The 27,862-nt window shown below is 54.5% G+C and overlaps 1 long non-coding RNA gene across 1 annotated transcript; it reads left to right on the plus strand.

The window, feature by feature from the left end:
- The first annotated feature begins 18,487 nt into the window (after nucleotides 1-18,487).
- On the plus strand, nucleotides 18,488-27,404 carry LOC132354940 (uncharacterized). The gene is made up of 5 exons (XR_009499472.1): nucleotides 18,488-18,822; nucleotides 20,626-21,894; nucleotides 23,189-23,625; nucleotides 25,037-25,304; nucleotides 25,838-27,404. It is a non-coding gene; the product is annotated as an uncharacterized LOC132354940 (long non-coding RNA).
- Nucleotides 27,405-27,862: the final 458 nt, after the last annotated feature.

A 27,862-nucleotide genomic window follows, 5' to 3' on the forward strand; every position in this document is an offset into this window, starting at 1 on the left:
GGCGGAGGGGGACCCGCGGGGGAAGCCGTGGGGCGGTATCTCAGCTGCTGAGAGGCGAGCCCGCCTCCTTTCCGGGTAACCTCGGGGCCGCGCCGAGGGGGGTGGTGCCGCGCCGGGAGGGGGCGGGGCCGGCCGGAGCCGCGTCCCTCGAGGTTGCAGGTGGGCCCGGGCCCCATGATGGGCCGGCGGGGCCGGTCTCCCGACGCAGTAAGAACCCCCTACCCGCTGCCTCCCAACCAGAACCGCTTGGCACACCTTCAGGCACAGAATGTTTATTGGGCACCTACTATGCGTGAGTCCCCCGGTGCAGCCGACTGGGGTGGGGGGCTGTTTCTCCCCTTCAGAAAATGTTCCAGAGTTTGTGGATTTATTTATTTATAAACCATAGGCACCCTATGACTGGGTTTATATATCATGTACCCACAAAAGTTGAAATTTTCAAAGGATGAGATAAAGAGTAGAAATAGAGAGGTTGTGTTTCTTTCCATATGCCAGTGGCTTGTCTTGAATACGACCCGCCTTCCGAGACCTGGGTTTATTTTAGTGGCTGCATCTGGGCTGGACCTGGAGTTGGAGAAAACATCCCCACTCTCACCCTGATCCTCCCATTGGGGTCTATATCATCCTGCCCCACCAGGCCCAAGGCTGAGGTGTCTTTGGGGCTCTGGATCCTACTTCAGTGGAGGGTAGCAGATGACAGGCTATACTATACTGGGAGGTGCTCTGAGGTCTGGGTTCAAATCTTGCATCTGCTGCTTCCTGGCTTAGTGACCTCGGGCCTCTCTAAGCCTCAGTGGCCTCTTCTGTAAACCTGAGGGAGCAGCATCTCCCCCCCTGCCTAGCGGCAAGCCTGGGTTGCAGGCTGCCCCCTGATTTGGCTCTGCTGCCAGATGGACACCCCTGAGCCACCCTAAATGGCAAAGCAGCTAGAAGCACATCCCAAGGGGCCAGACAAGGATATGTAGATTCAGACTGAAGGAATTTATTGTGTGTCTAGCTTAGGGTATGGTTCTGGTGAAGGGTAACTGTTAGTAAAAACCTGTGTCACCAAACTGAAGGGCTTCAGGGCAGAGGAAGGGTTCAAGGAGGAGTTGATGAGAGAGAAGAACAAGGGACCAAAGAGTCAGTCAGTTAGTCAGTCAACAAACATGAACTGAGCGTCGACTCTGTGCTGGGCAGTGGACAGTCAGGGTGCTCACTCAGCAGCCTGGGATCCCTAGAAACCCAGGGTGTCCCCATCAGGGAGCATCGGAGCCACCTTCAGGCCAGGGCTGAGGGGCCCCCAGGAGCTGGGGGGAAGCCAGGCCCAGAGCTGAGGTGTGGTCCCCCTGGGCGGAGAGTGACTCAGGCCCCGCCCAGCCTCCCCACCGCCTGGGTTTGGTTTGTTTAAGAACAAATTAGTCACGGAGCAGGCAGCTTTCCCGAAAATAAAATGAGAATCCCCAGGAAACAGGGAAAATTGAAGGCAGGCGGGTGAGTCAGCACGTGCTGCCCCCAGGGCTCCACTTTCCAAAAGGCTGCGCCCTCTTCCCCTGCCCCCCTCCGCCCCTCCCTGTCCCCCCTCCGGGGACACTGACTTTAACCTCCCGTCTCAGCACGTTCTCTGACACCACGAGGCTCCCCCTTGTTTTTCTCCTTCTCCCTTACTTTCCTCTCGTCCTCTCCCGACTCTCCCCTCCTGCTCCGCTGCCTCGCCTCCCTCGCCGAGGCTGTGGCCCCACGCATGCGCACTCACGCATCGCTCGCCTTCCATCCTTCGGTCCCCGTTTGCATCGTTCGTGCGTTCATTCGTTCCATTCGTGTTTACAGAGCACCTGCCAGATCCGGGCGTCGTGGGCGGGAGGGAAGACGAGCAGAGAAAGAGAGAAAGCCTCCCCCGCCCCCAAGCTCGTGGGGAAAGGAGACTCCTGCTAGGAGACCTAAGAGGATGTTACCGGACACTCCATCCTCCCACCTTCCCCTGCTCCTCCAGTCACTCCCTCCGCTGGGACTGACAGAGCTGGGCCCCCAACCAATTGCTTGAGGACTTCATTCCGAGCTCTCTGTCCCTGGCTCCCTCCCCATCAGAGTACAGGGCCACAGGCTGAGGGGGTGTCTGGGGAGGGCCACAGGCTGAGGGGGTGTCTGGGGAGGCCCAACCAAGCAGGGCAGGAGAGCAGGGGGAAGCCTTTCTCGCCCACTGTTCCTCCTTGTGCCCAGAGCCGGGGTGATGAGCAGCTGGGCTGTGTTTTGAATTTGAGGGATGGGATCTCATGGCCACCTGTTCCCTGCCTCCCCATCCCGAGCCTCCTGTGGGAGGAGGAGGCCAGGCCTCAGCTATGGGCAGGGCTCTGGGGCATGCCCCCTCCAGCCCAAACCTCTGAGGGCAGCAGGGAAGGTTCCAGGCTGAGGAAGGGGATGGCATAGGGGAGCCAGGCCCCTGCGCACCTGGCCTCTCAGGACAGTGCCAGCCTGCTGTGACCTGGGGTCCGTCTGGCCAGAGCAGGTGAGACCCCTCCATTAAGACAAGTCCCTGAGGGGCCAGGGGCCCTGTAGCTCCCCACATGGCCAGCGCCCTTCGATTCAGTCTCCCCCCACCCCCCTCCCCACCTCCCAGATGGACTCGGTGCGTGCGGGACCCCTGGGGCCCCCGTCTTCCCAGACCCCTCTCACTAGCCCCCCAGGAGCAGGGAGGTGGCCACAGGCCTGGGTCACGGGGCTGGGCCGGGGTCTCCTGGCTCCCTGGTCACTGTCCAATCTCTGTCAGCCGCTCTCGATGAATAATTTAGTTGTTCGAATTACAGTAAAGAGCTATTCAGCTTCCCTTCCCAAATCGTTAAGAGCTGATACAAGATGCCTCTGCTCCTTCTAAGGAAAGTCCCTTTCCCAGTGGAACTGAGCCTTGTGGGCAGGGATCTCCCCCTCCCCCCAGTCATTCACCAATATTGGACAGGGATAGGGGACTGGTTTTTGCTTTTTTTCATCTCAGCTGCAAAAAATGGATTGTAGCCTAAGATGCCAGTTCCTGGGAGCAGGAGAGTGCAACTGTCCTGAGGGGTGAGGCGGGTGCCATTTTGGAAAGAGCCTTGGGGAGCTCACGTTGACCCCAAGTCACAAGTGCAGGCCCCTGGAGGGGATTCGAGATGCAAGAAGGAGCATTGCAGGAGCCTGGGAGGAAGGAGCATGGGGTGTGAAACCAACTGGATGGTGCAAGAGTGTGTGTGCGTGCGCGTGCATGTGCAGGCACACGTGAACGTGTGCACGTGTCTATGTGTGTATGTTGCAGCCATGACCGTGCATTGCATGTGCACAGGTGGGCGCGTGTGCACTCCTGTGTGCACCGTGCGTGCGTTATGTACACGTGTGTGCGTGCACCTGTGTGGGTGTGTGCACGTTCTTGGAGGGCGAGCGTGCAGCTGGGACTGGATGAGGGCTGGCAGCACTGGGGCGGCTCTCAAGCCGTCAAGTGGCTCTCGGGCGTTTCCAGAGCTGGGAGAGTTGGGTGGGGAATCCGGGTGGGGCTGGGCTCCAGCGACCCAGTCAGGTGACTTGCAGGCAGGCAGGGGAGGGGCTTTAGGAAGTTCGGAGAGAGGGAGGGAGGAGTGGGAAAGGGCCAGGGTGGGGACCTTGGCTGGGAGGTGCTGTGAAGAGTGAGGCGACATCTAGGGACTTGAGCGTTCCGGTTCCCCGGCCAAGGATGGCGGGAGGTGGGGCTCCCCCGGGTGATGGAGCCCACTGGGTTCGGCGCAGCGGAGAGGGCGGGAGACCTGGCCTGGAGCCTCGGCCCTGCCGATGGAGGCCTCCCAGCGCCTGGGGAGGGCCTGCTGCCCGGGACGGGGGTGGGGGGGGAGCAAGGAGGGCTGAGGTCGCAGGCTCCCGCTCCTTGCAGCTGTGCTGCCGAGGAGGCCGGAGGAGGAGGGAGCCTGTGAAGTCAGGCCCGGAGGCAGGCTCAGCCCGAGCAGCAGGAATCCCTGCCTCCAGCCAGCTCTCCCCGTCTAACCGAAGGAATCTGTTCTCCTGCAGCCCTGTCGTAGGAATGGACCTGCATTTCCCGCGACTCACCCCCACCCCAGTCCCTCTGCCTGCAGCAAAGACGACTGAGACGACTGAGGGTCAGGGCTTGATAGAGTCACTCTAACTGGTCCCAGATACTCAGGGGAGGAGGTGGCCTGGGGTCTAGTCCTCAGGCAGCTACCCAGGGGCCCCACCTCTGGAAGGGAGCTCGGAGACAAATGCACAAAGGCGGCTTCTTGAGGAGGCCTGACCCCCGCCACCCCTGGTTTGCAGGTCTGTGTGTGGTGAGGGGAGACCCCTGGAGGAATCCATCTCTCCCGCGCACTCCAGTGAAAGGCCGGCTCCCAACGCCACGCAAAGGAGAAGCACCTCCACCCAACCTCGTGGGCTTGTACCACTCTTCCTGCCTAAGCCCAATCTTGCAGCCCCCAAGTGCGTTGGGATGGCAGAAGGCAGCACTCTCCCCCAGCTAGATGGTTTGCCCCATAGATGCCCAGGGTCCCTTGAGAGCCCCCCATGGTCCCAGCCTCCTAAGGGGATCCTTGAACATTGATGCCCTTCTGCCCTCATCCGAAGGCCATGTGACCTCGGCATCCCCTGGCCAGATGTGGGCCCACACCAGGCCCCTGGGACGGCCCTCCATCTGCTGTGTCGGCATCCCTCCAGCTCTGGCTGAGCAGGAGTGGAGAGAAGTAGAGGGAATACCCCCTGGGCCTTACTGGGGCCTCCCTGGAATAAGGACAGCAGCTTCTGGTACCCTCCCCATCCCTCCCTCCCTGAGCCCTGAGCCCAGTCTTGGCCTCCTGAGAGAGGAAGGCGTAGTCAAGTTCCACAGAAGGAGAGAGTTCTCCCAGTTTACTTGGAAAGGACAGGGAATGTTCTGATTTCCAAGCCTTCCCATGGCCCCATGGGCAGCTCCTTGCTTCCTGGTGATAGGACTAGGGAGCTCTCTCCCCCTCCCTCTTTTCCTCCCGCTCCCTCCTCTCCTCCCCCTCCCCAGCAGGCTTGTGCAGGTTGGCACCCGGCTGGTGGCAGTTGAGCAGAGCCTACCCACCCTCAGCTCTTGTCCTCTCCTGGCTGGGATATGGTGGGCGGGTCATCTCTGTGGCCTCCCTCCCCCTACTGCCAACCTGCAATCTCTCCATCGCTCCACTCCATCCCCAGTGGGCTTCTCCCAGGGCCCAGAAAGTTTTTCTCTCTCTCACCCCCTGGCCTTTGAACATGATTTCCCAAGGCCAGGGGTCAGCAAACTTTTTCTGAAAAGGGCCAGGTGGTCCTTATTTGCGTCTCTGCCATTGTAGCATGAAAAGTAGACATAGAGAATTAACAAACCAATGCGTGTGGCTGTGTTCTAATAAAACTTTATTTATGGACATTGAAATTTGAATTTCATATAATTTTCACATGTCATGAAGTAGTATTCTTTTGGTTTGTTTTTCAACTGTTTAAAAATGTAGAAACATTCTTTGTTCATGGGCTGAACCAAAACAGGTGGCAAAGTTGGATTTGGCCTGTGGGCTACAGTTTGCTGCCCCCCTGTTCTAGGCTGCCCCCTTGGCTAAATCCTCCTTAGGCTACAGCTGACACATCCCTTCCCTGACCAGGTGGGAACATCCCGTTGGACATACCCACAATGCCCTGCACTACTTCTTTCCTAATAGACAGCCCAGGACTGAGCCTGGCACACAGTAGGTGCTCAATGAGTGTTTGACAAGTAAGCGTGCTTCCTACATATTGTCTCTTTTGATCTTCGCAACATCTGAGTGAGACATAGCTATTATCTCCATTTTATAGACAAGGTAACTGAAGCCCAGAGAGGTTAAGTAACCTGCCCAGGGTCACCCAGCTAGCTGGGACAGAGGAGGAATTGAGCCTGCAGACTGCTTCCTGGGTGGCCGGGCAGCAAGGGCCTGGTCCTGGGCCTCTGTCCTGAAGCTAGGCTTCTAGAAGGTGTGGCCAGTCTTCTCGAGACATCAGGGAGCCCAGCCTGCCTTTCATCCTGGGTACCAGGCTTGCTCGGCAGCTGATGGAGGCTCCCAACAGCCTCTGTCCTCCCAAAGGCCCCTGTCCTTCCGTATGGTGGCCTTCTTTGTGACTCGATTCTGGGCTTCCTTCCCAGGGCTAGACCCAGGAACAATGGATCCCATTCCGTAGTCACCCGTCGCCCCTCCTCAGCCTCCCATCTGAGCCACCCGTAACACAGCCTGCAACAGCTGTCCTCCCCTCCCCACCAGCTGTGGACACGTCCCCACTGGCCAAGGCCTCTACTCGGCCTCCAGCCCAGCCCTTATTGCCAAGTGTTAATCTCCCCACGTATCAAAGGGGGATGATTACCATGACACCTTCCAGTCCCGTCGTCAGCCTGGGAATTGGGGTGCACTCCTGGGCGGGCCAGGCTGGATAAACATGTGGTCCAGCTGTGGCCTGCCTTCCCATCATGGGACATCTCGGGAGGTTTCTGAGGTTGAGGGCAGGAAGGTACGGGCCCCTCCTTTGGACTGGCAGGCCCTGACCCCAGGACCACTGCAGCTCAGCTCTCCCTTCTAGCTCTTTCCCACAGAACATCCTGGCCTCAGGGATTCCCATCTCCTCGGCCAGAGTTCATCAGACGTTCCCCCATCCGCCCCCTCCCCTCTCCCCTGGAGAGAGGCAAGGAGGAGAGAGACCAGGATCATCCAGTGGGGCTGGAGGAGGAGAAGGCTGGGATTCCGGTGATGGGGGTGTAGTGAGGCAACAGGGTCTTGGGAGAGGTCAGCTTGCTGGTAGCCACAGGGTAGATCCCGCAGTGGACATCACGGCTTTGGGGGCAGTGAGATGACAATGGGGAGTGAGTGCAGAAGAAGGGGCTGCAGAGCCAGGCAGAGGAATTCTGAGGAACCAGATTCCTTAGGAGAAGTCCGAAGCTCTTCCCGTTCTCCCCCCTCCTTCCCCATAACTACAGCCTGAAATGCCCAGGGTCTCCAGCCAGAGAGAGAGAAGACATGGCTATGCTGGGCCCCCCGGGGGCCTCACTCTACTGCAAAAGCAGTCCTCTGCTCTCAGCTGTGCTGGGAACCATCTGCCAGCTGCCACCAGCAAGATGGGTATGTGGTTCCTAGGCTGGGGCAGGAGCACGGTTGAACACCTAGGGAGGGAGGAAGGAAGGAAGAAAGGAAGGAAAGAAAGGAGGGACTAAGGAAGGAGGAAGGAAGGAGGTGGGGGAAGAGAGAGAGAGAGAGGGAAGGAGGGAGGGAGGGATAGAATGATGGAGAGAGAGGGGATGGAAGAAAATAAAGAGGGATGAAAGGAGAGAGGAAGGAAGGAGAGAAGGAGAGGGGGCCATGAGTAGCCTCCCCACTTTGTGGTGGTCCCTTGGAGGCCCCTGGGCTGAGAGGCCCCTAGGTGTGTATGTGCTTATTTATTTGCTCTTCGGCGGTATTTATCCCACGTGTGCTTATTTATCTTCTGGCTCTGGCCCCAGGTCCAGCTGGGATTGGCAGCCCCGGGGCCGCAGGCTTGGTTGCCAAGGCAACGCCTCTTTGTTAGGCACCAGCATCTGAAAATGTCAGACTGTTTCCAGCGGGTCAGATCTGGTTCCCTCCCTTCTTTCCCCTTCTCCTTTTTCAATTCCAGTTGCCTCTGCCCAAGTTGCAAACTTCCTCTGTCTCCATGGGGATGGAGGAGGGCTGTCTCTCTTTTTCCGTCCCAAACATCTGTCTCTATAAACAGTTGTGCAGGGCACCTCCTCCTTCTGGGCCCAGGCTATGGGGAGGAAGTGCTTTGTTTATCTGGAGGGGGTCGGTTTCCTTGCTCCTTCGGGCTGGCCTCTGTGGGATGGCTGCAGCCCTGGACTCTGGGAGCCCCGGGCGGGCGGCCAGTGCCCGCTGCTCCTCTGGGCCAGCACTTGGTGGGAAGGGTGGTTGCTCTGCACAGTTGTCTGGTAGACCTTGGCTCTGCTTTGCTAGCTGGGCTGCCTTAGACAGGTTACTTAACCTCTCTGAGCCTCTGTTTCCTCCTCTGTAAAGTGGGGAAGCTAATAGTGCCTCTGTCCAGTGGGTAATGGTGTCACAAAGTGTCAGGTGCAACCACTGGAGCTCTCTCTAGAAGGCCCTTGTATTTCATGGTCCCGGGGATTCTTCCTGTAAGTTAGTTACTACTATTATCAGCCCCAGTCAGGAGAACATTGAGAGGTTGATTGGTGCAGGGTTGGAATTCCACCCAGATGCAAGCGTCTGAAACCCACGTCCTCCGTTTGCAGACTGAAGAGCTTGGATCAAGTGACCTCCTCCCCAGCTTGAAATTTTGATTTCTTTTAGGGAAGAGGGTGGGGAGAACTAAGAAATTAGTGGGGTTTTGCCGAGATCCGGGGACCGGAATGCACGATGTATGGGGTGAGGAGTCAGGGACGGGGACTCCGATGACTCAGACCCGCTTTCTGCAGCTGGTAGAGATGCGAACTGGGCCTCAGGAAAGAACACAGCACTGGCCCAGGCCCAGCCCCGGCTCGGCCACCTCGGAGAGCCTGTCCTGGCCCCACGTGGCCTAAAGTGCCAGCGTCACTCCCATGGGTCTCAGCAACCTAACTCCCAGCTCCAAGTCCTATGCTTTTTCTTGCATCTACAGTCCCAGCGTGGTGCACAGAATGAGATCAATTACACTGCTTCTAGGTGATCAGAGGAGAGACCTCATAAACAACCAGGTCAGTGGCTGAGTGACAGCGCGGGCTTCAGAGCAGGAAGAGCTGGGTTTGAATCCAGCTTCATTAATTGCTGGTGGACCTTGGGCAAGTTAACCTCTCTGAGACTCTGTTATCTCATGTGTAAAATGGGTAGCAGAACAGTACCCACTGAGGGGGATGCTGACAAAGGGCTCGGGGAGCAGTAAGGCTGGGATGCTGGTTGCAGGGGTCTCCGGTCGGGGATGGGAGAGCCGTGACCAAGAACCCATCCCTGGAAGGCGGGAGGCAGGACCACGTGAGAGCCGAGGTGCAATCCCCAGTGCAAGCTCCATCGTTCCATCTGTAGAAAACACAGATTGAAAGATAGAATTATGAAGAATTTCAAGGTGACTGCAGAGCACTAAACCCCAAGCACGGGGCTTTCTTCTGAGTGCAAGGCCCTGTGTGACAGCCGGCCCCTGAGAATGTAATGTGACTGATTGCTGTCTCCTGGGATGTCTTCCAAGAGGCTGAATAAAATGGACCGGAGCACAGATGCCGGGAGGAAGGGAGAATTTATACATGGCTTCACCCTCCAGCAAATTGACATCCCAGACTTCACGGATGCCGAGTGGTCCTTCAGCACTCCAGGCGGGGCGGGAGGGAAGAGCTTGGGGTGCTGGACCCCCGCCAGGTGCGGCTAGGTGGAGACCCCCACCAGGGCTGACCCTGTAGGCCAGGAGCATCTGAGAAGGCACATAAAAAGCATCTGCTGCAAAGTCCCTTTCCTGACATTGATGTTGATTCTGTAAGACATGCCCTTGTTTTTAGGACACACACGCCGAAGTGTTTCAGGGGAAAGAGGCATCATGTCTGCAACTTACTCTCAAATGGCCTAGGGGAAAAATGGGGAGAGAGGGGGAAAGAAAATGGTAACACAAACGTGGTATAATGTTAACATTTGGGATATTTGGGTGAAGCGTATACGGTAATTTTTTGTAGTATTTTTGAAACTTTTCTGTAAGCCTGAAGTTATTTCAAAACAAAAAGTTGGGCTTTTCTGTTTTGTTTTGTTTTGAAGGGCATGATACAATTATTATTGCCGGGGGTTGGGGGATGTGGAAATACCAGCAAAGAGCCAGTCCTGCTGGCGGCGGGTCGGTGCTACTTGGAGGACCCCAGGTTCTGCAGGAGGCACCTCGGCCGTGGGACAGGGCAGCAGTGGCACCACAGTGCCAGCCCCCCTGCACCACTCCTGCCACCATAGGGCTCCAGCTTTCCGGCCTGTGGCCAGTCTTTCCCTTTGGGGGGCCGGTGACTCAGCCATGGCTTCCATGTGGCAGGAAGTGGGCACGGTGACTCATGGATGGCTCTGCCCCCTCCCACCTGGAGGCTGGGACAGCAGCTGATGCCCCAGGTCAGACACGGCCCCCAGAGAGGGGGGTCTGCGCCCCACAGTGATGTGCCCAGGGAGTGCCACTCTAGAGGCCGGGCCTGGAGCACTCCGCCAGCTGGGCCCCCTGGGGGCTGGCTGAACTTGCCCTCTGCCAGCTCTGCCCACAGCCTATGGCGTTTCATGGCCATCTGTGGGCATGTGGGCAATGCTGGACACTCCTTAAGGATTCCCCACTGTCTGCAAAGCTGGCAGCCGCTGCCACGGTCCCCAACCCTGTCAGATGCCCCAGCCAGGTGCCTTCACCAGGGACCTTGTTAGCACCCAGAAGTCACACAGACACCCGGGTGCCCAGGTCCCCGGGGCCCAGGCCCTTCCAGCCTGTGAAGGCTCAAGCTCTATGGCATTTCCCGCTTGCCTTGGAGACCTGTGCTGGGAACCTGTCTACTCTCTGATCGGTGGGTTCAAAACCAGCACCTGGACTAGTTAGTGAACGAAGGTTGCTCAGGGCCCAGGCTGTGTCTTCCCTCCAAGACACCCTGACCGTTTCAGCTTTTCTTCTCACTTAGGGCTGGGATTACTCGCTTCAAAATTAAGGCATGAACACATTTATGAGGGTGGTCATAAAAGTGACCCAGTGCTTGCACATCTGCTGTCTCATGTATCCTCATAACACAGAGGGAGACTGAGGCTCAGAGACGTTAAGGAACTTCTGGAGGCTACATAGCACCAAGTCTGGATTTGAACTCGCGTCTTCCTGACTCCAGAGTCCACCCCGCCTTTATCACTCCTTGAGGTGGGCTGTGCGTTCTCCTTGACTCTTCGTGGCCTTTCCTGTGTCCACACTTTGTCTACCAGCTCCAGGGTGGTTCAGGAGGGTGGCCGGGAGGAGGGCTTCCTTATTTTCCTAAGCCTCCCAGCACTCCGCACTCCCTGACACGTCGGGTGCCCGGGCATGGCTTCAGGCAGACTGAGTGTCTGATCGAGGGTGACTCAGGCCCAGCACCAGTCCTTGGCCCCAAACCCCACCCACACCTACCCTGCGCCTGTTCCTCTTACCCCGCTTGGTGGGTGAGAGATCCCTTCCGGGGCTGCCTGGTGCCGGTGCCCACCTCCAGGCCAGTCTCTCTCTGGCTTCCTCTGCAGCCTCCTAGCCGCTCACTTGCCCGATCTGTTCCCCTGTTCCCGACTGTCCCTCTCCTGTGTGTTTCCCTTTGCTCCTCTTTCTCGCTTTTGATTTTCCATTCTGTTCCGTCTTTGCCTCCTTCCCTTTTTTTTCTGTTTTTTTTGTTTGTTTCTTCATTTTATTATTTTTGTTTTTTTTCCTTTCTTTTTCTTTCTGTATTTTGTTTGTTTGTTTCTTTTGTTTTCTCTCCTTCCCTTGCCTGCCCTCCTCTGTGCTGTCATCAGGCAGGCTATTGTCATTTCTCCAACAGCCAGTCGGCCAGTGGTGGCTTCCCTCGGGCCACCCCCACTCAAGGGCCCCGTCTCGGCTTTGCAGGGTCACTTCCCACTTCCTTGGTGCAAACAGACCCAGGGGAGGTGCTCCCAGCCAGTTGGAAAGGGAGCTGGGTGTCCTCTGGTCCAGCCTCCCGGGGGTGAGCCGGCCTCTGCTGGAGCAGTCCTGTCGACGGCAGGCTCTCGGACCCCTACAGTCCCAGGTTCCTGCAGGGACAATGGGGTGCGTTCTTGGGACAGCTGGATGAGACAGTGCTCTGAGTACCTGGCATTCAGAGGAACGCTGTTTCCCCTTTCATTGTACTGAGTTGAAATCAGCCTCTTGGATACTTCCCTTGTTCTTTGATCTGAGGGGAAGCCATCTTCCCATGACTGTCAACTAGCTGGTGAAACCATCATCCTTCTCTTCTCTCAGGGAAACATCCTGCCCCTCACAGAATGTGAGTTTTCATACTTCCACGTCTTTCCTCCGAGGCCCCCCAGTTCTAGGGCCCCTGGGGCATCTGATTCAGGACTATTTATTCAATCCTTTTCAATCTCATCTGTCTCTTTCAAGCTATTGTTCCAGCCTGTCATCATTTTTGAATCCAGATGAGTTGGATTATCCCCCCCACCCCCTGACTTTGTTTTATCTGAAAATCTGGTCATATGCTTTCATGGTCTTCATCCAGGTCACGGGTGAAAATATTTCGCAAGGCCAGAGACTTGTGGCACATCTCTAAAGACTTACCTCCAGATGGACATTGTTTCCTAATCAATTGCTTTTTTTGGTTTTTTGTTTGTTTGTTTATTTGTGTTTTGGCCACACTGTGAGGCAGGCGGGCTCTTAGTTCCCCCATCAGGCATCGAACCCATGTCCCCGGCAGTGGAAGCGTGGAGTCTCAACCACTGGATGGCCAGGGAAGTCCCATACAATTACTTTTTTTTTTTTTTTTTTCCTTTTTGGCTGCACCGCCGCATGTGGAACTTCCCTGACCAGGGATCAAACCCTCACCCCCTTCAGTGGAAGCACACTTAACCACCGGCCCACCAGGGAAGTCCTATGCTTTTTGTTTTGTTTTTAGTAATTCTTTCTACCTGCTACAACCTAACCGTGCTATTTTCAAGGCTACCTTTTTCAATGTCTTCCATAAGGCGATCACAGAAAGCCAAATGTTCTAATGGAATCAAGGTATTCTATATCCATAGCAATTTTCTTTTTTTTGGCCGAGCTGCATGGCTTGCGGAATCTTATTTCCCCGACCAGGGATCGAACCTGGGCCCCCTGCAGTGGAAGCGTGGAGTCCTAAACACTGAATTGCCAGGGAACAGGGAATTCCCTATCCATAGTATTTCTATGATCTGACAATCCTGTCAAAGAAGAAAGGACTTATTTGGCCTGAGTTGCTAATAGTAAGTTAAAAATTTTTTTTTTATCCTTGAAAAAAAGATAGTCAGTATTCATTTTATTATCACTTCCAGATAGATGAAAAAGAATTGTAAAGCATTCCAAATCTCCCTAGGCCGAGATAAGCACTTCAAACATTTTGGTATATATTTCTACAAGTTTCTAAAAACATCTAGAGGTATGTATGCCAAAAAACTCATAAAAATGCCATCATACCTAAATACTCTTTTGTTATCTGCTTCTTTAACTTACTAATGTTTTCTGAATATCTTCACATATGAATAAGTGTACAGCTAAACTATTTTGATTGGCTGTGTAGTATTCCATTATCAGGATATCTATTCAACAGACCCTACATTACTGGATTCCAATTTTTTTGCCTTTATAAACCTTGCTACATAAACCTATTATGAACATGTCTTGTTCCTTGCCTGAAACAAGTTCAGATCTTATACTCTGCCTTTTCTAAGTATCCTCTGAATCCCCACAGTGTTTATCTATACTTCTCATGTGAACCTATTTCCACTACAATAATTATACACTATCTTCTCCCTGCTTGTAGCCCCTAAGATTCTTTAGGGAGCAGTCCACCCCAATGTAATACCTAACACAGTAGCTTGTACTTAGACACACTCCGTAAATATTTGTTGACTAAGGGCATGAATAAACGAATTTATTTAATGATTCATTCTAGAGTTTTGCTGGTGATTAACATCATACTCGCTGGTTTCTAGTTCCCGAAGTCTGGTTTCTGCCCCAGTGGGGCCTGGTTTGCCCATCTTCTGGTCCCTCGCCCAATCTCAGGGATGAGAGAAAGTGCAGCCAGGGTTGTGAGCTCCCCCCACCCATCCCCACGGTCCCAGGATGGTGATGGCCTTGCCCTGGGCTGACACGAGTTGATTCAGAGCCTCCCTGCCCACTCTCACGGTCGGTCTCCTCTCCCGTCTCTGACTTCAGTTCTCTCTTAGCCTCCCCCGGCCCTCCTTCCTTTCTGAATTTGATTGAGAAGCAGGTAAGCTTGGAGCAGGTCCGCATGGCCTTGGGAGGCCATCTGGGGAAGGGGTGAGGGTGTGGCTCCCTCGTGAGAAAGATAGGAAAGCCCCTGCTCTTTAGTGCTTGGGTGAGATTGACAGAGTGTGGGGATGGGCCGGTACACAGTAGGTGCTCAATCAAGGCAGTTCTCTCTCTCCTCTTCCTTTACTGGACACAATTCAGTCTTCTCCCCTAAGGACGGGGTCTGCCCCTGAGGGGTCACTGGTGGTGGAGAGCCCTCCCTCCTTCCCTTCCTCCCTCTTCTCTCCTTATCTTTTTGAAATATGACCTCAGTTCCCTAGAAGTGTTTTTTTGTTGTTTTTTTTTGCCCTCGCCATGCGGCTAGTTCCCTGCCCAGGGATTGAACCCGGGCCCCGGCGGTGAAAAGCGCCAAGTCCTAATCACTGGACCGCCAGGCAAGTCCTTAGAAGTGTTTTATTTAGTACCCCAGCCACCAGCACTCTTTTCTCATAGAGCTCACTTGCGATTAGATTGTCTGATCTGTGGATTTTTTTTTCCTAGTTCATGATTTTCCTTGACCCATTTTCACTCCTAGGGCCTATAGCTTTTTTGGGCCAGAGTTTCCCTGAACTTTTTGGAAAAACGTCCCCTAAAGTCTAGGGAACCCATCTGACAAATCCCAGTGTCTCTCTCCTTAGCTATCATTAACCCATAGGAAATCACGTGCAAGTGACCCCCACAATGAAATACCTTTCCTGGGGACTTCCCTGGTGGTCCAGAAGTTGAGACTCCACGCTCCCAATGCAGGGGGCCCAACTTTGATCCCTGGTCAGGGAACTAGATCCCGCATGCATGCCGTAACTAAAGATCCTGCATGCCGCAATGAAGATCCTGCATGCCGCAACTAAGACCCGGCACAGCCAAATAAATAAATAAATATTAAAAAAAAAAAAAAGAAAGAAAGAAAGAAGGAAAATTCCTTTCCTGGAGCTCAAACATCAGCCTCTTCACTGGAATAAAGACCATCATCATCCCCACCGCCACTGTGATCGGTCAACTCGGCCCAAGATTAACTGTTGATGCCATGCCTGGCTCTATAAGGGGTTGCCTTACTAAATAATGGCTAAGAAAGGCAACGTGATCCAATATAACAAAATCTACTGGGCATCGACTATGTGACTATGAACCGGGGATTGGGGAGAGAAAAGATAGATGAGAATTGGCTTGCCCTCAAAGAGCTTAGAATCTAATGACTAAGAACTTAGGTTTGGAATTGGAGAGCTAACAACGTAAAATGAAGGCGCATAAAGATGAAGCGGGTAAAATCAGGATAGTTTTTTTTTTTTTTTTTTTAAAGAATTTTAAAGCGGTGTTGCCTTCCTGTTTCTTCATCAGGGGTAGGTGATTTCTAGTCATCCCATCCATTCAACAAATATGTATTAAGAAAGCAAAACACAGGCCAAGAGCCTGCTGTGTGCATGGCTGGATGCACAATGAGGCCGTTCTCAGGAGACTGAGCTCTGCTCTGTGAGAAAGCATAAAACGGAGGGGACACCAAGGTCAGAGGGCAAGTGCCCAGCCCTTGCCAGTGAGAGTCATCTTGAGTTCCACTTGAGGGGTTCAGAGTTGGGTCATCGAGGGTGGAAAGTTCTGGAAAAACCCTAATACCCCTGTTGCAACATTCTAGGAAAAATGGTCCATCTACTGAATAAGGGTGAATCAGCCGGGGAAGGTTTGGGGCTATCAGTGCTGTCCCACGGCCACTTGTCCCCAGTCTTTGGTTCCCCAGTGAAGTTCCAGCTACCCTCTGGGGGCCGAGGGGAGGAGACGGTGAGCTCTGATCGGGAATTTCAATGAGACATATGCAAATGGTCAGTGGGCTCTTCAGAGGAAGTTATGAGAGGAGACGGCTATGGGCAGCTCAGCGCCCATAACCCGCAAAGCAGAAGTGAGAGCCGTGAGATTTCCCAGTCCTCCCTCCCCTTCTCACCCAGCCCTGCCCCCATGGTGTGGGCCTCCTTCCCTCTCAGAAATGAGACCTGTGACTTTTCCCCAATTACCCAAGTCTGAAGAAATGTTTGTCTTGAAGGGAAACTAGACTTGTTAAGCCTCTTTTCAGCCCCAGAATTGAGGAATAGATTTGGGGCACCCAGTGGGGCTAAGCAGGTGAAAGGAGGGGGAAAGGAGTAACCCCCCTCCCCACCCCCACCTTGAGCACCTACCAAGTATCAGGCCAGGGATCCAGGGCCCTCTGCAGGGTGTCCCCATCCTCACCGGCAGTGAGTGGCTGGCGGGACCAGGACCTGACCTCGCCAGCCAAGTTCCCACACGCTCTGGCCCCAGGGCCACTGCCCCCCCAGACAGTAAGCCCCCTCAAGACTGGGCAAATGCTATTCTTTCACGAAACTAGGACACCACTTGGAGTATTTCCGCTGCAGCTCTGGCCTTTGACACAGACGCACATCTGGAAAACGCGGCCTTCCTTCCCCACGGAGTTTTGAATGAGCAGTTCTGGATTCCCAGTCACTTCCACTTGTAATTAATTGTCAATTGATTACCCGTTCACTTACACGTGTCAGTGTGAAGGCGCTAGCCTCTCTGTCAGGAAGTCAACCATCTATTGACGAGTGAGTCAAAGCATCGGGTGGCTGTTACTTATTCATGAGCCAGGGTGCCCGTGTAGCTGGGTTTCCCCTCACCTGTTCCAGCTTGCCCTGAAAGATGGAAGTAAAGGGCCCTGGGGAGAAAGTGGTTTCCTGACTCTTCCTGGGCCCATATTTGAACCACACTTTCTTCCCTCTCTTGCTTGCTCTCTCTCTCTCTCTCTCTCTCTCTCTCTCTCTCTCTCTCACATGATTTCCATCCCAGGTCTGGTGGCTTTTTGCCTGACCTTTTACCCATATCCCACAGTGTTAACCCTGGCCAACCCACGGTGTAAACAAAACTATATGGCACCATAAAGCATCGGCAGTAAACTGTAGACCATATTCCTTTTTTTTTTTTTTAAGATGACTTTTATTTTACTTTATTTTCTGGCCACTCCACGCGGCATGTGGGATCTTAGTTCCCCGACCAGAGACTGAACCCGTGCCCCCTGCATTGGAAGTGCGGAGTCTTAACCACTGGACTTCCAGGGAAGTCCTGTAGACCGTATTTCTTTTTCTGGGGAGTGAGGTGAGAGGAATTGGGCATGGGGATAAGTTTTATTTTTTATTAACATACAATTGATTTTTAATTTATTTTCACTGAGTTTAAGTATACATTTGGTACACGTGTTTTACTCACAGGTATTAGTGTGATAATTTGAAAGAAAAGCTGCGGGGCGTAAACTGCAGGGGGGAAAAGCCTGGGGCTAAAAGTGGGGCATCTGAGGACCCAGCAGCTAAGGCTCGAGGGGCAGAGGACATTCTGTGGGCCAGCTGGGCCTGGGTGCTGGCCTTGTTACTGAAGCAAGCCACTTAATCTCTTTAAACCTCAAATGCTTCATCTGAACACCAGGAGGACCGCTGTGTGGACCGCTCTGTCGATTCCCCCTCTCTTCTTCTAACGTGGTGCACATGGTGCTGGCGGGATGAAGACCACCTGGGGCTGGTTGGAAATGCAGCATCTCAGGGCCTCCGCATTTTAACAAGATCCAAGTGGCTTGTGCTGACAAAGTTTGATTAGTGCTGGGCTAAACAACATGACGTATTTAAAACACCTAAAAATTTTTTTAAAAAATAAATAAAACACCTAGCAGAGAATTTGGCAATGTTAGTTTCCCTCCTCTTCCCTTTCCTGAGTGTGCTCAGACGGGATTTCGGTTAGGTTAGATAATGGCTGTGACTTGCATTCTGATGGTGTCACATATATTTTGTCTCCTTACAACCATGATGTGGGATAGGCCACAGATATTCTTATCTTGGTTCATAGATGGAAGAGTGTGGCCCTGATGAGTCCAGCAATGGGTCCTAAGGTTACAGAGTAGACCCAAGGGGACCAGGGCCACATGTGCAGATGCTCAAGGCTTCAACCACCAAGCCCAGGCTACCCATGGAAGCGGCCACTCCCTCTGGTGGGGGAAGGGATCCAGGGGGCAGCTGGAGCATATGCTCATCAGATGGGTTAGCTGGATAGGATGTAAAAAATTCCCAAGGGGCTGGAGTTTGGTGTCCTCAATGTGACAGTTTAACAACTTTCATTTAATGACCATTTGGGGGGCACCCATCCTGTGCCGGGCACTGGGAATTCAACACTGAACCATATGGACACATAGGTGATGGGCGATAGTCAGGGCAGGCAAATGGGACACATGGGGACACTGGCTGTGCCCAGGCAAGCACAGGGTGCTGGGAAGACCACCCCAGACCGAGAGATGGGAGCAGAGGGGCGGAGAGGCTCAGGCGCCAGCACCTGTGTGGTGGGCACTGATGAGGGAGCACCGTGGCCACAGGCTCTGGACATTCTGTCAGTGACCTGGCACCAGAGAATGTTCCCGGCCTAGGGAAGGACCTGGGTCTGGCCAAAATAGAGGAGGGAGCTGGGCGCGGCCTGGGAGGAAGGTGGGGCGGTGGGGAGGGAAGGGAGCCCTGCCCCAGCGTGCCCTCTGTCCCGGGCGCGCACCCTGCCGGGAAGCCCTGGGGCCGCAGCTGCTCGGGCTGCCCGGCCCAGAATAGCCTCCCTTCCGGGCAGGGCTGCCCCGGCCCGCGGCGCCAGCGCCCGAAATAGGGCTCGGCCTGGAGGCCCGGGGAAGGCGGGCGGCGGGCGCAAGGGACCGCCGCAGCTCGGGGACGCGCCGGGGAACGGGCACCCGGGTGCGCGGCAGGGATCGGGGACCGGGAGCCGGGAAGCCGGGCGCTGGGCCAGCCGCGGGGCGGCGGGGCGGGGCGCTGACCTCACAGTCCGCGAGGAAGCCCGTCGTCGGGGGCCGGCCGCGCTGATGGAAGGGCTGAGGAATCCGCAGCTGGCGGCGCGATGGGGCAAGTGCGTGTGTGTACACTTCCCCTTTAAACGTGGCCCGGAGAGGAGCGGTTGCCATGGGCACGCACCGGGGGGGGGGGGGGGTGAAGCCGAGGCGCGTCCGGACCGAGGTCCCGGTCCGGTCCTGGTCCGTGTCCTGGCGCGGGGCCCCGCCCGGGCAGGGGAGTCGGGAGATCCCGCCGGCGGGGGAAGGGTGGTAGAGACCCGCCTCCAGGGACACCCCAACCCGAGCCCGCCCCCCGCCCCCGCGGTGGCCCAGTCAGATGCAGTCCTGGACCAGGGTGTCCTGAGGAGGCTCTGTGCCTGCCCTGCCCACCAAGAGGTGCGCCTCGCGGGGGGGGGGGGAACCAGCACAGGCTCCCCGCTGTTACCCTCCTTGGACCCTGAGGCTGAGAGTCTAAAAGGTGCCTGACGTCACTTTTTGCCCATGCAGCCACCACCCCTCACCGACCTCCACCCACCCGCTAACCTCCTTAACCTCTCCCAGCCTCAGTTTCCTTATCTATTAACCAGCGATTAGTCATAGCTACCATACAGGGTGGTTGTGATTAAAATAGAATAATTATGTAATGTGCCCTGTGCACTGTAGATGGGGTCCTCTTTCCCTTCTCCCCCCTCCCTCCTCAATCAGGCCTGGGATCAGTTAGGTCCTCCTGGTCAACATCCCATCCCCCAGGCCTGGAGCTTCGGGTGGATCAACACCCCTGCCAGGGCTCTCCCCACCTCCTTTCCCCTCAGGGTTACCTTGGAACCCGCCTTATACAAAAGGATGGTTCAACTTGCTGTCGGAACCTGCAGGAATCCCAGGCTGAGGTCCAAGAATATTAACAGAGGGCCCAGCCTGGCTGAAGTGAGTCAGCCTCTCCTGAACATTAGTTGCTGCTTCAGCTGCCCTTTGCAGCTTGGACCAGTTGGTTGCCAGGACTAAGCGGCCCCTGGAAATCGCTGGGAAAACCAGCACGTCCTGGGGGTGGGGTTAAGAGCCAACCCTGGCATACCAGGCTGGTAAGGGGCTCTTGATCCCCCTTTGTCTCCTCTCTGGGAACCGAGGCTCAGGGCCGGGGAGCAGTGGTACCCCATGTAAGGAAGGGCGGGCCTGGCTTACTGTAACTGCCTGGCTAAAAGCCTGATTGTCCTGTGGTTGGGCAGGCCAGCCAGAGAGGGGCCCTGGTGTAGGGAGAGCTCATGCAGTGTGTGAAGTGGAGATAGGCATGACTGCTTTCCCAAGGAGACTTACTAGACCAGGTGGGCCTGCCAAGAGGGCGCCATTTCTCCCCTAAGCAGGTCAGGCCACTAGTTAAATGCCAGATTATTTGCAAGAAATAGTTGGTCCAGGGCTCAGCCCCTTCCCAGGGGCATCAGAGCAGCCAGTGTTGACCCAGCACTCACTATGTCCTGGGCAACGTGGCTGTTCGCTCACTGATCTATGAGAACAACCCAAGGAAGTGGGGACCGTTATTATCCCCATTGTCACAGATGGGGAGCAGATTCAGAGACCTGCCCTGGTCTCCTAACTTTGAGGAGGCAAACTGAACCAGTATGAAAACCCAGGCTCTTAACCCCCATTCCGTCTGGCCTCCTGAGTGTGGGAACCAGTGTGGCCCGGAAGAGTAGTGGATGGCCCAGCGGACCGCCCAGGTGTCTGAACCCCTCCCCCCAGGCACGCTGTTTGCTCGGTACTCAGCTGACTTCCCGTCCCTGGAAGAGCAGCTGCGGGTATGCTGGGGTAGGGCGGTCCCCTTCCTGTGGTTCAGGTAAAAGCATAACCCCATGCCTTCTTGGCACCCTCCCTCTCTCCTTTCCCAGGCTCTAGATGTCAGACGGACCTGGATGCCCCAGAAAGCCTCTCAGGGCCAGAGATTTGCCCGGAGTCTCCAGTTGTAGGTGAGGGGCCGAGGGGGCAGAGAGAAGGTGCTGCAGGCCCTGGTTGAGGGGAGGACCTGAGAACTCTCCTTTCAGCTCTAACAGACCACCTGGAGCTTTCTTCATCACGCTTCCTCTCCGATGATGATAATGATGCCGGGATGAAAGATGCAGATGAGAGTCCCTTAACTTCATAGCCCCAGCTCTCTCTAACCTGGTTGTCTGGAACATCTGAGGGATGGAGGCTGCCCCGCTCCTGTGTCCACTTCACCATCAGATAACCCAGGGCTTTGCAAAGAGCTGGCTGTTGGGCATCCCCTGGACTTTTCCCTAGGTGACATTGCCAAGGAACTGTGGCACTGGCCAGATTTCCCACGCCCAGCCCCGAGGCGTCACCTTCCCCTGTCTTTTGCACAGGGAAGCTCAAAATAAGCTTTCTAGAGGATGTTCTTTCTTGTGTGTAGAGTCATCTGAGGTTGCTAATACTGAAGCTCTTCACCAGAGAAACATAGGAAGCATCCCTGCAGCTAAATGAGGCAATGTCTGTAGAGGACCAGGCCATGCCAAGCAGGCTACAGACTCACGCTCCCTCCTCCCCAAGAGGCACTGCCCTTGGCTGTGCAGACCGCCTCTCAGCCCTGCCCTTGGCCAGGCCATCTGCTGGGCCCATCCCTGGGCACCTTTGAAGCCTATCCTTTGCTCAAGTTGTCTTGGATGGAGTATAATGGGGCCTTCCTCTTGTTCCTCTGCCCAAGAGCAAAGAAAGACACATTTGTTAGGCTCTTCCTGGAAAACGCAAGGAAAGAAAAAAAAATGTTCTTAATTTTAGATCCTGCAGGACCAACCAGCAGTAACAGGGTTGAATAGTATACCCCAAATTCATGTCTATGTGGAGTCTGTGCTTGTGACCTTATTTGGAAATAGGGTCTTTGCAGATGTAGTTAAAGATGAAGTCATACTAGATATGTTTGGGTCCTAATCCAATGACTGGATACAAGAAGAGGGAGATTTAGTCATAGGAACACGGGGAAGACAGCCATGTGAAGACAGAGGCAAAAACTGGAGTGATGCGTCTACAAGCCAAGGAACGCTAAGGATTGCTGGTGATCACCAAATGCTGGGGAGAGGCCGGGAAGGATTCCCCCCCTAGAGACTTCAGAGGGCACATGGCCCTGCTGATATCTTGATTTGGGACCTCTGTCCTCCAGGATGGTGAGAAAATCTGTTTCTGTTGTTTTAAACCCCCTAGTTTGTGGACCTTTGTTATAGCAGCCCCAGGAAACTCATACAAGCACCAAATGTCAAACAGAGGGCAGTTGTGGAAAACAAGAAGGAAATGCAGCAGGGCACAGAAAGGAAAGGCTTGGAAGAGACCAAGGAGGAGACAGGAAGGAACACTTCCTAAGCATCCTCCTCCCACCCGGGACGGGAAATGGTGGCCAAGCCTTGCCAGGCTCCACTTTCCTCATAGCAGGGGTGTGGGGGGTTGGATGGGGGTGAATGTGGGAGGTCATTTTGAATCTTGCTGGTCCCAGGGAGAACCTGCTAATAATACTAAACCTGTGACATGGTCTTGTCTCTACCTCACGACAATCCATGAAGTGGGTTTTGTTGAGATCCCTGTGTATAGATTAAGAACCAGGGCAAGACTGTTAAGTACCCGCCTAAGGTCATTTGCCAGGAAGCAGTGATCTGGGACACACACCCAGCTTTCCTGCCACACAGTGGCGCTCTGCCCTCTGCCGGTCCCGGGCTCCTGTGCCCATGTCCGGTGTCTCGGAAGGGTTGGCAGATGCTGGCCATGGGCAGGGATGCTGCAGCCCAACTGCCTGGGTTTGGACCCAGCTCTGCTCCTGGTTAGCTGTGTGACCTTAGGCACGTCACATTACATCCCTGTTCTGTAGTTCCCTCCACTATAAAAATGGGGACAATAATAGGAACTAACTCATGGGGTTGCTGGAGAATTAAATGCTCCAAGAAATGTTCCTACCTTGCTTTTTTTTTTATATATATATATATGTTTACCTACTATTTTTAAAAATTTATTTATTTATTTATTTATTTATTTATTTATTTATGGCTGTGTTGGGTCTTCGTTTCTGTGCGAGGGCTTTCTCTAGTTGCGGCGAGCAGAGGCCACTCTTCATCGCCGTGCGCGGGCCTCTCACTGTCGCGGCCTCTCTTGTTGCGGAGCACAAGCTCCAGACGCGCAGGCTCAGTAGTTGTGTCTCACGGGCCTAGTTGCTCCGCGGCGTGTGGGATCTTCCCAGACCAGGGCTCGAACCCGTGTCCCCTGCATCGGCAGGCTGATTCTCAACTACTGCGCCACCAGGGAAACCCTGTTCCTACCTTTCATGTGCTTAGAATAGTGCTTGGCGCATCAGAAGCAGGCCACGAAAGTATGTGAAATAAATAAAATATGTGGGTGAAGGTTCTTTCCCTGCAGGGTCGGGGCCAAGAAGAGGACCTATGGGATGGTGAACGTTTCTTTATTCTTACTCCACAGGCCAGGGGGAGACCAAGCCCAACAGCATTCTCGTGCAGTCCTTGTCTGTTTCCCACTGAACCCTCCAGAGACCAGCAGGGAGGGCCCCTGAGACCAGAGAGCAGAGTCCTGGGCAGGCTGACTCAGTTGCTCGAATCCCCCCTCCAAGGCCAAGAACACCTGTGATCCTGGTTCAGGCCAGCTTTCTCCTCCCAGAGGAAAGCTCGGACCCCTGCCATCACCTCGCCGCCGAATCCTGGTCAGTCATCTCCCAGTTAGCTGTGTTGCTCACAGTGGGAAGCTAGACTGGGGTGATTCACCATCACGCATCACCCCATGGAAAGCTCATCTACAGCGCACTTCGGAGGGATGGTACTGGGCGTTGCGTTTACAGACGGAGCTCAAAATGTGCTGAGCAGCTTGTGCGTGCAGCAACGTGCCCAGCCCGGGCACATCCAGTAAGTCCTCCAGGCATCTCTGGCCATTTCTCCATCTTTCTCTCGGGGGCCTGCAGCCTCTACCGGGCATCTGGCCCTTTTAATTGCTTCCTCTCCAGATGTCTCTCCTACCAGTGACAGAGCCTGGCCTGATGGTCCCAGGGCCTTGTATATTCTGCCAGGGTTGAGGCCCCTCCCCTCCCCCACTCAGGATGGACCAGCTCAGTCCTTACCCTGGTGTGGGCACAAGGTCTCTTGTTGCAGCTGGGCCCCTTGGCTGACCTTCTCAGCTCCTTCTCTAAGGCTGGAGAGGCCTGGCAGGATGCCTGCAGGCTCCTCCCCTCCACTCCAGGGCTCTGGCCAGAGCCTGGTCAGGGTCCTTGCTGAGTTCCCAGCCAACCCCTGGAGTGATGGCCTGAGGAGTCCAGTGGGGAAACCCCAGTGTGTAGGGCAGTATTCCATTGACTGTCCCCACCCCCTGATTGGGCAATGCTGGCTGGTCTCTGAATAGCTTCTGGGTGGCCTTCCCGCCAGACCCCCTTGCCTACTTTCACCAGGTGCCAAGGAACACTGAAAAGGGCAGCAAATGGCTAGGGGACCACGCTCAAAAGCCAGCCTGCCTCCCTCCCAAGCTGGCTCCTTTCCCTCCAGCTGCCTTTTTATAGAACTGTATTGCAGAAGGGGACATAGAGGTCATCTCATCCCTCCCCCAGCTTCCAGAAGGAATAGTTTAGAGTGATATTGGGGTTCTCTGAGGCTTTACGCAAAACTCTGCACATTGGGTTGGCCAGAGGTCTCGCTGGAGTTTCCTTGGCAATTCTACGTCCATTGGGAACAGCAGCCCTGAACGTCTGAGGCTCCCAGCCGCGGGGAGATGGGATGACCCTGGCGTTCCCTGCAACCACCCGAAGTCTCCACGGATGGAATGGCAGCCCCAGGACTGTCCCCCAGGGCTGACTGGTCTCTGATGAGAGCCAAGTGTGGATCCAGCTGCCATTTGGGTCCCTTGGGGGGCCTTCACAGTAGCTGCTAAATGGAGGTCCTGGATGGTGGGGACTCTCACACACACAGGTGCAGGTAGTGGTGGAAAGGGCAGGTGATCAGTGTTCTAAGTCTGCTCCTTCCACTAATCGTCTGTGTGACTTGAGGCACGCCTAAATCCCTTGACACCTTAGTTTGCTCATCTGGAAAACGCAACATATTCCATTTGAGCTGCCTCACTTACCTCCGAGTTATATAAGGAGGGAAGAGCGAGATAATATATTATAGGATGTGTTTTGAAAAAAACAAAAGTGCTATTCATGCCAACACAAGGTATTAAAAATAAAAGATGCCTATTTGCTTCCCGAAGTAAAAGTTGTAAACGATTTAAATCATATTTTAACGACTCCAGAAACCCCTTTATTTAAAGACATTTCCTTCTTTTGTACAGTTGGGGTCAAGCATTTGGTGGGCTTCCACTGGGCGCCACCGACTGCCGGATTTTGTGATGAATGTAAAAAACTGGAAGATCCAGTGCCTGGTGCAGAGTAGGCATTCAATAAGTTATCATCGAAGGAATGAATAAGAGAGTTCTTCCTTCAAAGAGTTCATATTCCAGTCTGGAGGAAACTGGCAACCACCAAAGAGAGGCAGAATTGGAAGAGGGAGAAGGGCTGTCTGGGCTGGTGGGATAACCCCGATGTGAAACGGGCTCACAGGTGAGCACAGGTGTGAAGCCTATGGTGGGCAGGTAAGGAGACCACCTTGATGGGAGGAAGTAAGTCTCCCAGTGTGAAGTGGAGTGGGTGGGGGAGTTGAAAACAATGAGCTTTCCTCTAGGGTGAGAGTCTGAATGTATTGGAAGCGGCTTAGAGGAAAGTGCCATGGGAACCAGTGTGCATCTTATGGGGAAGGGCTGTGTGTGTGACATGATGATGAAAGCAGTATTTTTAGAAGATGAGCCTGGCATGGAAGTGCCTGATGGGGACACACCAAACGTCTTGAAGTTCCCCAAAGTCTTCTTTTCCCTTTTTTGGCCATTTCCCTGTTTCTGATCATTAGAATGCCCCACTGTCCCACGCCTGCCAAGGGAACACCTGCTGTTTCCCATCACCAGAGTCACCTCTTCTGGGAAACCACTGTAGGTCATTTCCTCCTGGGGGCCTCCAGCTGTACCCTGTATACCATTTTATTTTTATACTCATTCCTTTTTAGGATACTTCTTGGTTTTCACGTCTGGTTCCCCTTTCAGACTGTAAGCCTCTTGAAGTCTGAATGTTTCCTCGTCGGCAGTGATCTCTCCAGCATTGGTCACAGTGCCCAGAACGGGGCTCCCACCTGCACTGATATCACCTGGGACACTGGGCAGGTAAGCACCAGGTACTCATGCACCCTAAAGCTCAGAAACACTGCAGCCCCCATCACACAACATCGTGGGACCCCCACCCACAAAGATCATACTGTGAATAGCACCCCCTGTGGTTGTGTACACATCACACCAGCCTCCTGGAGGACCGGATCCTCATGGGTTTTATGTTTCATGTCTATACCTTCATCATCCTGAACGTTATGGATACCAAATAGCATTTTCTGTATGAAAAGAAGATTTGAGATTTGGGGGAGGGGAGGTGAAAGAGAGGAAACATTTTCTTGTGTAATGTAGATAACGAGCTTGCATTGTTTGCTTCTTCTTTTAAGTCTAGGTTTTCCACCTTTCTCTAAGGCTGGGCCTGATTATTACAACGAATAGCAGCTGTGATCGTATTTACGAGGAAAGCGTGCAGTTTTAGTATTCAGAGCCCTGGCTTCTCTTCAGATGAGAGCCGGGGGCCTCTGATTCTCTCTGCAATGCAGCCTTCCAGGCCACTGCTGTTGCTTAAGGCTGTGCTGCAATCCGGAGCACTCAGGAGTGGGAAGTCCAGAGTTCTCCCCACTTCTGGGAACAGCCCTCCATCCCCCTCCCCGCGCCAGCTTCCACAGGCAGTCCTCATGACAGTGGGTCAGGCTAACCCAGGGTTTCACAAATGCCTGGCCTGTTCCCAGCACAGCACAGCTGGGAGGGCTCAGCACTGGGGGAAGGAGCACCATCCCCCTCCCCCTGCCATCCTCAGCCTGGGGCCCAGGGGCTGGAGCCCAGCAGAGGGAAGGGCTGCACTTGTCTGCACTTGCCCCAGTGTGGGCAGTGATCCTGGGCCTTCCCTCCCTGCTGATTTCCCAGCTCTGGCTTAGTCAAGGTTCAAGGAGGAAATTCCCTGTCCCAGGAAGTGAGGAGGATCCAGGCTTGTCTTCCCCAAAGGAAGCGAGTGGTCGCAGAGTCACCTGAGGAGGTGTTGAGTATTGAGATTCCCCACTCTCCTTGGGGCTTCTGATTCAGAAAAGCTGGGCTTGGAGTCCGGGAATCAGCAATTTCATCCACTCCCTCGGGGCTAGCCGCAGGTGGTTCTTTGGCTTTCATGAGCCTTGGGAGGGGGGCAGCTCTGGGAGGTGAGAAGGGTTGAGCCCAAAAAGCCGTGTATTCTCAGGTAGGACCTCCGGCTCTCTCTAATGAGCTCCATGACCCTGGAATAACTGCCCTTGTAATCCAAGTCTCACTTTCACTATCACTGAAATGGATGTGTGACCCAAGGGAAGGGTGATCAAATGTCCTGGACATTCAGGGATACTAACCCAGGACAAGCTGGTCACCATGCCTGAGGATGAGACAGGACTGTGGATGTTCGAGGTACTGGAAATGTGACTTAAAGATGAGTCTTTGCGGCACAAATAGCAGTCTGTTTATTTTATTTACATTTTAACTAGTGTCTGTCACTTCCACTAAATCTCTGGAGAGCAGGAGGAGCAGGGCCTTGTCTTGTTCACAATCAATCCCCTGACACACAGGATGTGTTAATGGGTACTTGCTGAGTGAGTGAATGAATGAATGAGTGAGTGAATGAGTGACTGACAGGCAGGGGCTGGGGGGCTCCAAGGACAGTGGTCTGGGGGGGAAGGGGCTGCCGGCCTGGGGGTGGGGGTGGGGGATCTCGGCTCCCCTGGGAAAACTTGATCCACTCATGGCCGGCAAACAGTCAGGGTTTTCTGAGCAGCCTCCCCTCGGAGGGGTCAGTGACCCCCAGGGACGAAGGACTGCCTCCCTCCCTCCCTCCCTCCCTCTCCCCAGAAGCCCCGGGCGCGCCGGTCCATCCTCTCTCCTCCCTCTCCCGCCCCCCACCCCAGGGAGGTGCGCCTGGCAGCCTCCCGGCCGAATTTCCTGGCACTCGGCTGAGAATAAACAGCA

The sequence above is a fragment of the Balaenoptera ricei genome, chromosome 20 (genome assembly GCF_028023285.1).
Source record: "Balaenoptera ricei isolate mBalRic1 chromosome 20, mBalRic1.hap2, whole genome shotgun sequence".
In the NCBI taxonomy this organism is placed as follows: domain Eukaryota; kingdom Metazoa; phylum Chordata; class Mammalia; order Artiodactyla; family Balaenopteridae; genus Balaenoptera; species Balaenoptera ricei.